At 43.2% G+C, this 10,935-nt stretch overlaps 1 long non-coding RNA gene across 1 annotated transcript; it reads left to right on the forward strand.

Moving 5' to 3' along the window:
- Positions 1-430: 430 nt before the first annotated feature.
- Positions 431-6,422, forward strand: LOC106902928. Its single transcript, XR_001414616.1, has 4 exons — positions 431-641; positions 1,432-1,527; positions 4,345-4,452; positions 6,236-6,422. It is a non-coding gene; the product is annotated as an uncharacterized LOC106902928 (long non-coding RNA).
- The last annotated feature ends 4,513 nt before the right edge of the window (positions 6,423-10,935 follow it).

Genomic DNA, 10,935 nt, shown 5'->3' on the forward strand with positions numbered 1-10,935 from the left:
TGAAGCAACAAGTTTCTCATCCTGCTAGTTTAAACACATCCTTATTTCTACAAACACCTCCATAGATATTTGTATCAGGTGTGTCTTCTCAGTACCATCATGGGCAATTATCCCACCCTTTCTGGTGGGACAGCAAGGCTTTGGCTGCTCTATTTAACTTTCCACTCATGGAGCTGCAAGGCATATTACAGCATTAGTTAAGCTTAAAAAGACAAGTGATGGTGGTTTTTTTTTTTTTTTTATATGTGAATGGTCTATAGATTTATCATCCCAAGTTACTGAAGTTAGTAAAAGTTTTTTGTATGTTGGCAAGGGAATTAATTTATATAGCTCTAAAGTATTTTGTAACTGTAATTGTGATTACATTGAGAGGTACTGTGAGGGAAAAATCATGTTCTTATTTTTAAAAAAAGGCTATTTGCTGAAAAAATAATGTGTATAGATCAGGCTTTAAGGTTTGTAAATATTTTGAGATCCTTAGGTGAAAATCCATATTAAAATATGAAATATCAATCTTGCCAGACAACATTTTATTCTTCAGGTATGAATCACATCAGTAAACAAGTCTTTCCTGGATTTGTGATGAAATGCCTGGGAAAAAAAAGATTATTAATTTGCTGTGCTGTGCTCTCCGGCATAAGGTACGTTTGCATTTATTTTCCACTTGATCTGGGTGGGCAGTGATAAGATTTGAAAGGAGATATTCAATTAAAGCTAAAAATAAACCAGAGCTATATTTGCCCAATGACAAAAACGTAATGCAGCTGTTTGTAGAAAGGAGCCATAATATCTCAGTGCGATATAGGATGGCCTGAGATTTAAGCAGTCTAGTGCCAAAAAAGTCATCATGCCTAGTTCCTTTAATTTTCACGGTTTCCCTGTCTACCTGAGTATTTCTTCCTGACTTGTAATTTTCTACTCCGAATCTTCTCCAAAGATCAGGCACCACCATCGTGACATCACCTGGTGAGATAAATTCTTTGTTCCAGGTGTTGTGGAAGCACACACACATTTCACAGCTCAGCAGCCAGCCTCGGCTCCAGCCGCACGGGGAAATGCTGTGCCTGTGAATGAGACTGAGCGCTGCGCTCTGGGGATGGGGAATTAAACAGCCAGGGGATGCATTTTCAGATGGGATTGTAAAATCGAAACGAGAATGGCTCTTGTTGGAACAGATAGATAGGTCCTGGCACCAGGATCTGTGCCAACAAATCAGTGCCATGAATGCTGGGGAAGGGAATTTAAGAAACACTGTATTCCAGAAATATGGTGCCCACCTTGGTCTGAAGGGATGAATTTCTTCAAAGTTCTCCAGTGTTTTGGAAGTAACTTTGATTATTTATTTATTTATTAGAGCTCGTCTATAGCAGATTCATAGTGTCTGATGCTCTGAGACTGAGACTTACTCTTTTGACCTCTTCTTCTACTCAGCCCAACACATTTCTCTGCCTCTGGTCTGCCATGTAGTCCCAATGCAGAGAAGAAGCTGTGCTGTACCACCCAGCAGGACCCTGATCTTCCAGTGAGGTATGTGAGGAAATGAAATGCATTTACTCTGGGGCACTGTCTGCAGCCATGTGAGAAGGTGCACCCTGGTGAGGATGCCTGGGGTGTCACCATGGTGTACTAGAAACCCTCCTCCCCACCACCTGGTCCAGAGCAGGGCTTTCAGCCATCATCCTCACTCCTGCACAGGAGGTGGCCATTAAGATGTAATACAGAGAGGGGTCCGCTTTTTGTTTTAAAACAGGAGGCCCAAGTTACGGTTTCACAGCCTTTTATTTTAGATGCAAGGCTAAATTTGACTTCCTGGGTTAGAACTGGACAGCCTGATTAAGGCAGGGCAACCCCAGAGAAGCACTCAGCTTGTGTTTGTGATAGAAGTGTAGTTTATCCCATTCAGCATGCTTCCCAAGGTCCATCCAGGGCAAGAAGTTCAAGTTATAATAGCAGAGACACGGTGGGAGCAGGTCTGGTCTTTGGTTTCTGTGGCTGCTGCAGTAACAGGAAAGTAACAGAGAAGGAAGTCATTCCCAGGGAATAGTCGTGTTCAAAACGTTGTATTTAGGTGTTGCCAAATGTGGGTGTTTCCTCTTCCACCTGGACAATGCTCTATTTCTTGATGTCTTCTGGGTTGTACAAACTGTAACACCTTGTGATGGGGATTGCCATTGAAGGCACGAGGTTATATTTCAGTGGTTTATCCTTGGCAATGTTTCCAGCACACAATAATCCCAGATGCCCAGTGAAATCTTCCTCCCATCTTCTCCCAATTACTCAGCCTAATCCTTGCCAGCCTGTAATCAAGACAAGCAGCCTTGTGAGACACTGATGTGTTTCGTGGTTGTAGTTTGCTTGCCAGCATTTATGACATTTGGATAGACAGTGGTGAGTCATGCGAGACAAATGGTTAGTGTCGTCTATTTTTTTATGTACGTATATAATTAGATTTTGCAGCACAAGAGAAAACAGCCCCTGTCCAGCTTGTCAGAAAAACAATAAAAAGGGAAAAGAAAATTTTCTTTGGCAACTTCTTCCAGCCTGAAAAGTGGATTCAATGATAAGGTTCTTAGATGGCTTTTCTTTCCCAATGAGTTATAAAATAATTTCAGCGCTGTTGCTAGAAAAACATAATAGAGCCATGAAACAGAATTGTTGGAAAGAAGTGAAACTACCACAGCTATTCAAATAGATACTGCATCCTGACACAGTGTGTAGGATTTACTGCCTTTTTTCCTCAAGTGGTTTTGTCTGTGGGCCTTCACTTCAGTGCACTCCTCCCTGTGCCCACTGGTGGTCTTTTCTTCCAACATCAATGAAAGCCTTTGCAACTCCCCTAAGTGGTCTCTGCAACAGGTCTCTAGTGCCTACTCAGTGGGATTTCTGACTAGATTTGTATTTTTCTCCCTCCTTCACATCAGAAACACGTAATAGTTAACACACAGAGCTCAGGTTTTGTTTCAGACTATGACATTGAGTCATTATGCAGTTTTTGGCAAACAGCGGAGGCTTACAAAAATGTCCACTCATTTCTGATGACTCAGTTTGAGCAGCTTCATGCCTCTTGGGCTTGAATTTTCTGAAGGTCTTTGAGAACCCAAAGCACACACAAGACTTTGTTACACAACCCTGCTGCAAATTCAGTCAAAGTATACCAATCTGGGTGCTTAGAAGAGGAGGTGCCCATAATTAGAGGGCACGTGGGGGAATGTTGGTCTTACTCACTGGGTTTTGGTTTATTCCTCATTAACATAAGGGCAAAAATACCAAGGCTCCATCTTGACAATAGGTTTTTTTTTGCAAAACACAGTGACCATCAGGTGAAAGTGCAGTGGTGTAAGCAAGGGAAAGGAGCGTGCCCCACGTTGAAAACCTGACCATCTGATAACTAGGACATGCCCTCTTACAGGCAAAACCATTTTGCTTAGAAGTACCATCAAATTTCTGGAGAAATCTCTCACACAAATACAAGGCATCTGCCCAGCAGCTACAAAGAGATAAACAAGCCACTTCAGAGGTGTGAGCAAGCAATTTCATTAGAATATATAGCAGATGCATGGACACTTCAGTGCAAGCTAACCAAAGTTCCCAGAAAGTCTCCTGATATGTAACAGCTGGTCCTACTGTAAAAATCACCATTGCTTTCATGTAAACTCAGAGATATTTTTCTGTCAGCTGTAGATACCTCTATTTGAATTATAGGATCTCTCAAGTATAATTATGACTGTTGGATTATCAGTCACTGTGGAAGGGCCATGATCTGGCAACATCAGATCTATTATCCCTCTGTGGGATAAAATACCCAAGGTCTCCTCAAGGTGTGATGAAGATCCGGCTGGAGATTCTCACTGCTGTGTGGATTAACGCCTGAGTGTGGCTGAAATGAAGCTACAATGAACAATTCAAACATTAAAGAGCCTTCAGGAACTGTCTACATTACAAGTCATGGGCTGTGCTATACCATTTCTGTTTCTGAACATGCTTTTACAGCATACAAGCCTCAAACTATTCTCTAGCTCAAGAGATTCACAGATTCGGCAGAGATAATCCATAATAGAGCATAACTGGATGCATAACTCCATGTATTATCTAACTTGGTTCTGCAGTTGAGGGATTATGAGCAGAGGTATGGGGAGAGTGACAACAGGCCCTTCTGTCAACTGCACGTAGCTTGTTTGTACCAATGAGAAACTCATGTAGAATAACAGAATAAGGATTTTGAAACTGATTTTCACGAACAAGCAGCTACCAAGGATACATTGTCCTCTCAAAATGAGTCACAGACTGTAGCTCAGGTGCTCCCCTGCAAAATTGCCCTCTTCTTTGCCCTGATCTCTGTTGCAGATCCTGTCCAATCCTGCTCTTTGAAGACACTACATTTTCATCCTCAACACCAAGAAGAACTGGGTTGGACTAGCACTTGGGTGGGAGACTTCTACTGCATTCTAGAGTGTGAGTTTTGAGGTTTTTAAATTACAATTGCTCTTCTTCCTCTCCTATCAATCCAAGGCAGATTGATCCAATGACCCCAAATTGTCCATAAGACCACAACCACTGAATACGTCCATAAAAACCTCTTGATGCTTACAAACACCTGCTGTCTTGAGCCAGTTTAAATTTTAAGGATTGGGGTTTTTTGTATTCTTTCTATAATTCCATAATTATATATCCATCTTCCTGCCTTGAATTAATGGGTGCTGTGATAATAAGTTTCTGATAAAGTCTATCCCAACTTGCAGTAATTCTTATGGATTTCACTAGGAATATTTTGGGGATACCTAGTTTCCTTGAAAACCAGGAAGATCCAGATTTTTTGGCAGAATGACTCAAGCTACAGTTCAGCTAGGGCATGCACAAAGCCATGGAGGGGTTTGCAGGGTTAGAAGTACATCAACAGAAACTTTAGTGGAAGCCAAATGTGGAAGGCCAGTGAGAGTATCTGTACTATTGACTTCCAGAATATAAATTAGATACAATTAAGACAGGAAAAATCAGGAGTGTATTTCCCCTACACAGCCATTGGAGAAGAGTGAGAGCACTTTGAGGGTCAGGGGGGAAAGTGGAAGCAGCATAGAACAGCTGAGCTGAATGCTTGCAACAGGCAGAAGAAGTAATCCCTTGGTGTTCATTTTAGGAGTGAATATATCAAGATAGAAGGATTACAAATCCCACCTGAAAGAGAAAATAGAAATATATGGCGTTTGATGAGGGAAAATTGAAAGGGAAATTGTCAGATAGAATTCATCAAGTACAAGAAATGTCTCAGACACAACATCACATAAGATATTAAAAAAGCACAATCAGGGAGCACAGCAGGTATCATGTGTCAAAGGAACTTCATTGCTTGAGCTGATGACTAACACCATTTATACAGAAAACAAGCATAGCACGCCAATGCAACCTGACAGAAAGCACATCTCAGAGCAGCTGCCTCTGATTCGTAGCGTTGCTAGAAAAGCAGAGGTTAGCAAGTGACTTTGGTGGCTTCTGTTCAGGAACCCTGTCGATCAGCAGAGTTATTAAAGAGTTATTTAACACTAGAGGCAATTGTACAGTTTCACACCTGGCTAAATCAAGACAGACAGGAAAATAAATGTTCATTTCTTCCTTCTACCTTACATGCAGCTGCCCCAAGAAAGGTGCTGAACAAGGGGCGGTGACATCAGGACAAGTTCCCTCTAAAAAGACAAAGGAAGAGAAGACAAAAACCCAAACCTGCCACTCCCACAGGCCTGTTTACCAAATCCATGTGGTTTACTGGCCTTTTTTTATTTGCTATTCTCTGTGCATTTGGCAGATCTCCTTGTGTGATGGGGTTGTCATATGCCATGGTGGTATCCCCACTGCTGAAGGCCTGATGTCTAAAACCTACCAAGGAAAGTGGTTCCTTATATCTGTCCACTTGGCAACATAACATATTCCTCTGACATCCTTCCCAGGGGTTTAAACAATGTTTTCCAAGTGGGTACCAAAGGTAAATGAAGCCTCAAAGCATTCCTGAATATTCGAAACCCTATACCCTCTTATTTGCTAAATTAAGGAGATTTTCTATGTTCTACCTTTGGCTGTACCTCAGTGTCTGCATTAATACAGCTCCACTACTGTTCAGATTTTCTGAGATCAAGCTGCTTTTGATATGCAAAAGGTGCTGGAATGCGTATTTCCTATTGTGTTTCTTGTTGCCAAGATCAGAAAGTCAATTAAATTCAATTTTTCCTCACTTCTCCCTTTCCAGGTAGCATTGCATATAGTGTAAAAAACCCCAGCAACCCAGAAGACAATATCTTGGAAATTCCTGCTTGACAATATCCCAGAAATTCCAATAAATATTAAATCTTGCCATGTTTTTTGATGGTTTGTGGCATGCTGACATGATATCGATGACAGATGACATTAATGTGAGTGGTTGACATGGCATTTGCAGCACTTTGTCCAAAACATTCGCTGCTTCTTCTTGCTGTTATCTATCTTTTTTTGTCAGTTTTTTTGGAATCAGTGTTATTACGCTTGAAGAACTGAAGGCTTTTATTATTATTCTTCCCTACTCTGTAAAAACTCTATTATTGGAGTCTGACAGCATTCCTAGATCACAGAAAGAAGGAGAAATGCCCAGCAAGAGGAAGGTGAGGGTGGCTGAGGGAGGCAGAGGTGGCCCTGGGAGCCGGGGGCGGGTGGTACCATGGACAGCGGCTCCCAACCGCCACCGCCCACCCATGAACATGACCAATTAGAGCTAATTTAGGGACAGAGGCGACTTCTTTCCGGGGTTTGGGGCTATTTTTGTACTAGAGATTCAAGGGAAACAGAGGAGGAGAAAAAGGAGGGTTCCTCAAGGCCAATGCAAGGTCCCGCACCTGGGTTGGACTAGCCCCCGGTGTCCGTACAGGCTGGGGGATGAAGGCATTGAGAGCAGCCCTGCTGAGAAGGACTTGGGCCTGCTGGTGGATGAAAAACTGGACATGAACTGGTGATGTGTGCCCACAGCCCAGAAGGCCAACCACAGCCTTGGCTGCATCAAAAGAAGCATGGCCAGCAGGTCAAAGGAGGTGATTCTGCCCCTTTACTCCACTCTGGTGAGACTCTACCCGGAGTACTTCATCCAGCTCTGGAGTCCTCAGTACAGGAAAGACACAGTACTGTTAGAACAGGTCCAGGGGAGGCCACAAAGAGGATCAGATAGCTGGAATACCTCTCCAATGAAACAGGCTGAGAGAGCTGTGGTTGTTCAGCCTGGAGAAGAGAAAGCTCCAGGGAGACCTTATCACGGGCTATCAATGCTTTTAAAGGCAGATATAAAGAAGATGGGGGCAGATGTTTTAGCAGGGTCTGTAGCAAAAGATTAAGGGATAATGGTGTTAAACTAAGATAGGGTAGATTTAGACTAGACAGAAGGAAGAAATTTTTACAATCGGGGCGGTGAAACACTGGAACAGGTTGCCCAGAGTGGTGGTAGATGCCACTGAGCAACCTAGTCTAGTAGAAGGTGTCCCTGCCCATGGCAGGGGAGCTGGAATAGAAGATCTTTAAAGGTCTTTTCCAACCCAAAGTATTCTATGATTCTGTGATTCTATGAAAAAGCATGCTTTAGGAAGGTTCTGTCAAAAAAAAAAAAAAAAAAAAATAGAAGATCTTTAAAGGTCTTTTCCAACCCAAAGTATTCTATGATTCTGTGGATTCTATGTTGAGTAAAAAAAAAAAAAAAAAAAAAGAAAAGAAAAAAAGATACATTAGCCATTATTTGAAATTGCAAGGTTTTTCTTGTTTCTGTAATTTTAAAAAACATATTATATACTAAAAATATCATAAAAATGATAAAAATATAATATATAATTGATAAGTATCTTTATATATATCTAATTTCATTCTATTTGTTGATATTTGGCTGTCAGAACTGGAGAAACAACATAGTTTGGTACAATCTTTTGAATAAAAACTTCAATCCATAAATTATTTTTTTTATAACATATTCCCCTTAGCTTATCTTCCCTGGTCAGGTGCTCCCATTTAGCTCAATGGCACTAACTGTGTGAGAAAGGAAGTCAGAAAGTGGTTTTGAGAGCTCAGCTTGCAGCAAGGATTGGTGAAGAGTACACAAAAGTTTTCTTTAGGTTTGAATTTTTTTCCTTTTGATCAGGAATAAAATATTTTGCTCTAATTTCAAGTTTTGTGAAAGCTTTTTTTAAAAAAAGAAATGTAAATTATAACTGTAAACACAAGAATGTTAAAGTATTTTACACCAAAGTTGTCAAAACTGACTTTTTCAGAAACACACAGAAGTCTATGTTGACTAAAGTAATGAAATCAATCTAGACTCACAAAATACTCTCTTCCACACATTATATATTTTTCTACCTTTATAGAAAATATTTCATCCTTATTAAAGAAAAATACAGAGATGAGATTATGTCCGTCCTTCCTTCCTTCCTTCCCTCCCTCCTTCCTTCCTTCTTTCCTTTTCATTTCTGGAGTGGAAAAGCATCATTTAAAGTTGGTTTTATTATTTTCAGAGGTAATATGCTATTTTTGAAGCAATAAATATGACATAAAGTATTCCAAACATGTTCAGCCACCACAGTTTCATTGTTAATGTCAAATACAAGTTTGAAACCTGAAAGTCCAGTGGCCAGCCAAGAGCTGAGCTGTTCCAGGGAGAGGACAGTAAATTTAGGTTTCTTTATTTTCCACTAACCCTATTCAGGAGGTTTCCTCTCCAGACTCATTGTGAAAATTCTCCAAGGGCATTTTTGGTGACAGGTGAAGCCATAGTCCAAAACCTTAGTGATTTCTTGTGGAAAACAAACAGGAGAGGAGAGGGACTTTTTGGTGGCAGCAAGCAAGTGTGAAGAGTTGATGCACTTGGGTGTGATTTGAGGGATTGTTTTAGAACAGGAGCTATTGATGAGGTGGCACAGTCCCAGATTTGTGTATGACACTCACCCAAGCACCCAAAGAACCAGTTTTTTTATGCCTTTTCTTGCCGAGTTCATTTTCTGCCAGACCGTTGAGCTGAGTGAGCTCCCCGAGGAGTCCAAGAGGTGCCGGTCACTTCTTCAAGCCCAGATCTGCAGCTGGGAGGAGGACCTCTCCTTGCCAAGCAGCCAATTTGGCTGTGTTTTCCCAAGGGCCATGCCCAAACAACCCAATATCCAGTTTCCAAGCAGGCCAGTTCAGCCCCAAAACCCAAAGGCCACCATTCCAACCCACCGAGCCCCACTCGGTCCTCCTGGCAAGGCAAAGAGGGGCTGGGCAGGGAACATCTCACCAACGCTGGTGCTAGCACATCCTTCTTACGTTCTGGGATTTTTTAGCATTGTGGTTTAGTTTATGAGCAAAGCCCCCCTTTGCTTTTAGCAACAGGGAAGCCAGTCCGATTGCACATCTTTTTTTTTCCTTTTTGTTTTTCTTTTTTTTTCTTTTTTTGTTTGGTTTGTTGGTTTGGGTTTTTTTTTTTTTTTTTGTTTTTTTTTTTTTTTTTTTTTTCTTTTTTTTTTTGGTTTGTTGGTTTGGGTTTTTTTTTTTTTTTTTGTTTTTTTTTTTTTTTTTTTTTTCTTTTTTTTTTTTTTTTTTTTTTTCCCGTGCAGCTGCTGTGTGTTAGGAAGGACCGGTTTGACGGCAGAAAAAGGCATCGTTTCCACGGGGAGTCATCATGCCCGGAGGGATGGACCCCCTCCCGGCTCGGAGCGGAGCGGGGCGGCTCCCCCGGCTGCCGGCCCCCGCGGGAGGCGGGCTGTAGCGGAGCCCCCGCTGCCGGTAAATGCCTCCGCCGGCATCCTCATCCCCGGGCAGGTCCTGCCATCTCCTCCGCGGGCAGGGCTGCCTCCGCTCCTCCCTCCGAGTGGGACCCCTTCCTCCAGCAGGCTTCCTCCAGGTAAGTCCTGAAAACCCCCCTCCCTGAAGGATCCCCCCCACGACCCCCACAGCCTGGGAAGTGTCCCCCTGCTCCGGGCTAGTGTATGGTGGGGATGTGCCCTCCACCATCCTTGGGGCTTTTCCCCTCGGGGGTTTGGGGGTTTTTGAGCCCTGGTGGGTGGGATTTGGCGCCCCAGGGCTGGGGTTTGGCACCCTAGAAGTTGGAGTTTTTGCAGCCCCGGGGTTTGGGGGTTTTGCACCCCTGAGGGCTGGGGTTTGGCACCCTGGCTCAGTCACTCCCCTGGTGTTTGTGAAGTGGGTTTAACTTTGCCCTGAGTTTTCCTGCTGCGATCACGCTTCAGTTTCTCCTCGCTCCTGGTTGCAATAAACTTGCTTTTGCTGTGGAAGAGCATGCACTTCTGCCGGGTGGGAGATCTCAAAGGGCAAACCCCTGTGCTGTCTCATAGGTGGGGGTTTGATGTCCTGCTTTGGGGCAGAAACCATCAGCCACACGCAGCCAGGCTGGGAGCAGCTCCATGGGGTGGAATCTGGGAGCCTGGAGACCTGGTGTGAGTCCCTGCTGCTGGGCAAAGCCCCCCACACCCAGCTCAGCTGTTACTGCTGAGCTGCTTTGAGCCAGCTGGCTGCCTTCAATGGTCAGGTTTGAAGGTAATGATGGTGTGTTTTGCTAGGTTTCCAGACCCTGGGCTGGTTAGCTGTTGAAAAGGTTGTAGGAGTTGTTCTGTGCTGATTTGGGGGTGGAAAGGGCATTTCTTCATGCCCTGAGAAATACTGCCCTTCAAATGGGAAAGTTGGATGGAGGAAGAGAGAGAAAAGGAAAGTCAGTGCAAAGGCTCACTTGCTGCATGGCCTCCTTAAATGCATGTTCTACAGGTGGAAGCATCCCCAGGGATGTTCCTTCTCCTTTACCACCGCATGCCAGCCTTGCAGAGCGATGCCCTGTTTGGCAAATTACTGAGAGGCTGCAGTTTCAGCTCACGGCAGAGGAGAGAAGGAAAATGTGTTTTGAAGTCCTGGGGCAGGTAGAGTTGCATATGCTGCCATATGCTGAATTGTATTTAGTTT

This window comes from Calidris pugnax, unplaced genomic scaffold (assembly GCF_001431845.1).
Source record: "Calidris pugnax isolate Ruff unplaced genomic scaffold, ASM143184v1 scaffold14, whole genome shotgun sequence".
Lineage (NCBI taxonomy): Eukaryota > Metazoa > Chordata > Aves > Charadriiformes > Scolopacidae > Calidris > Calidris pugnax.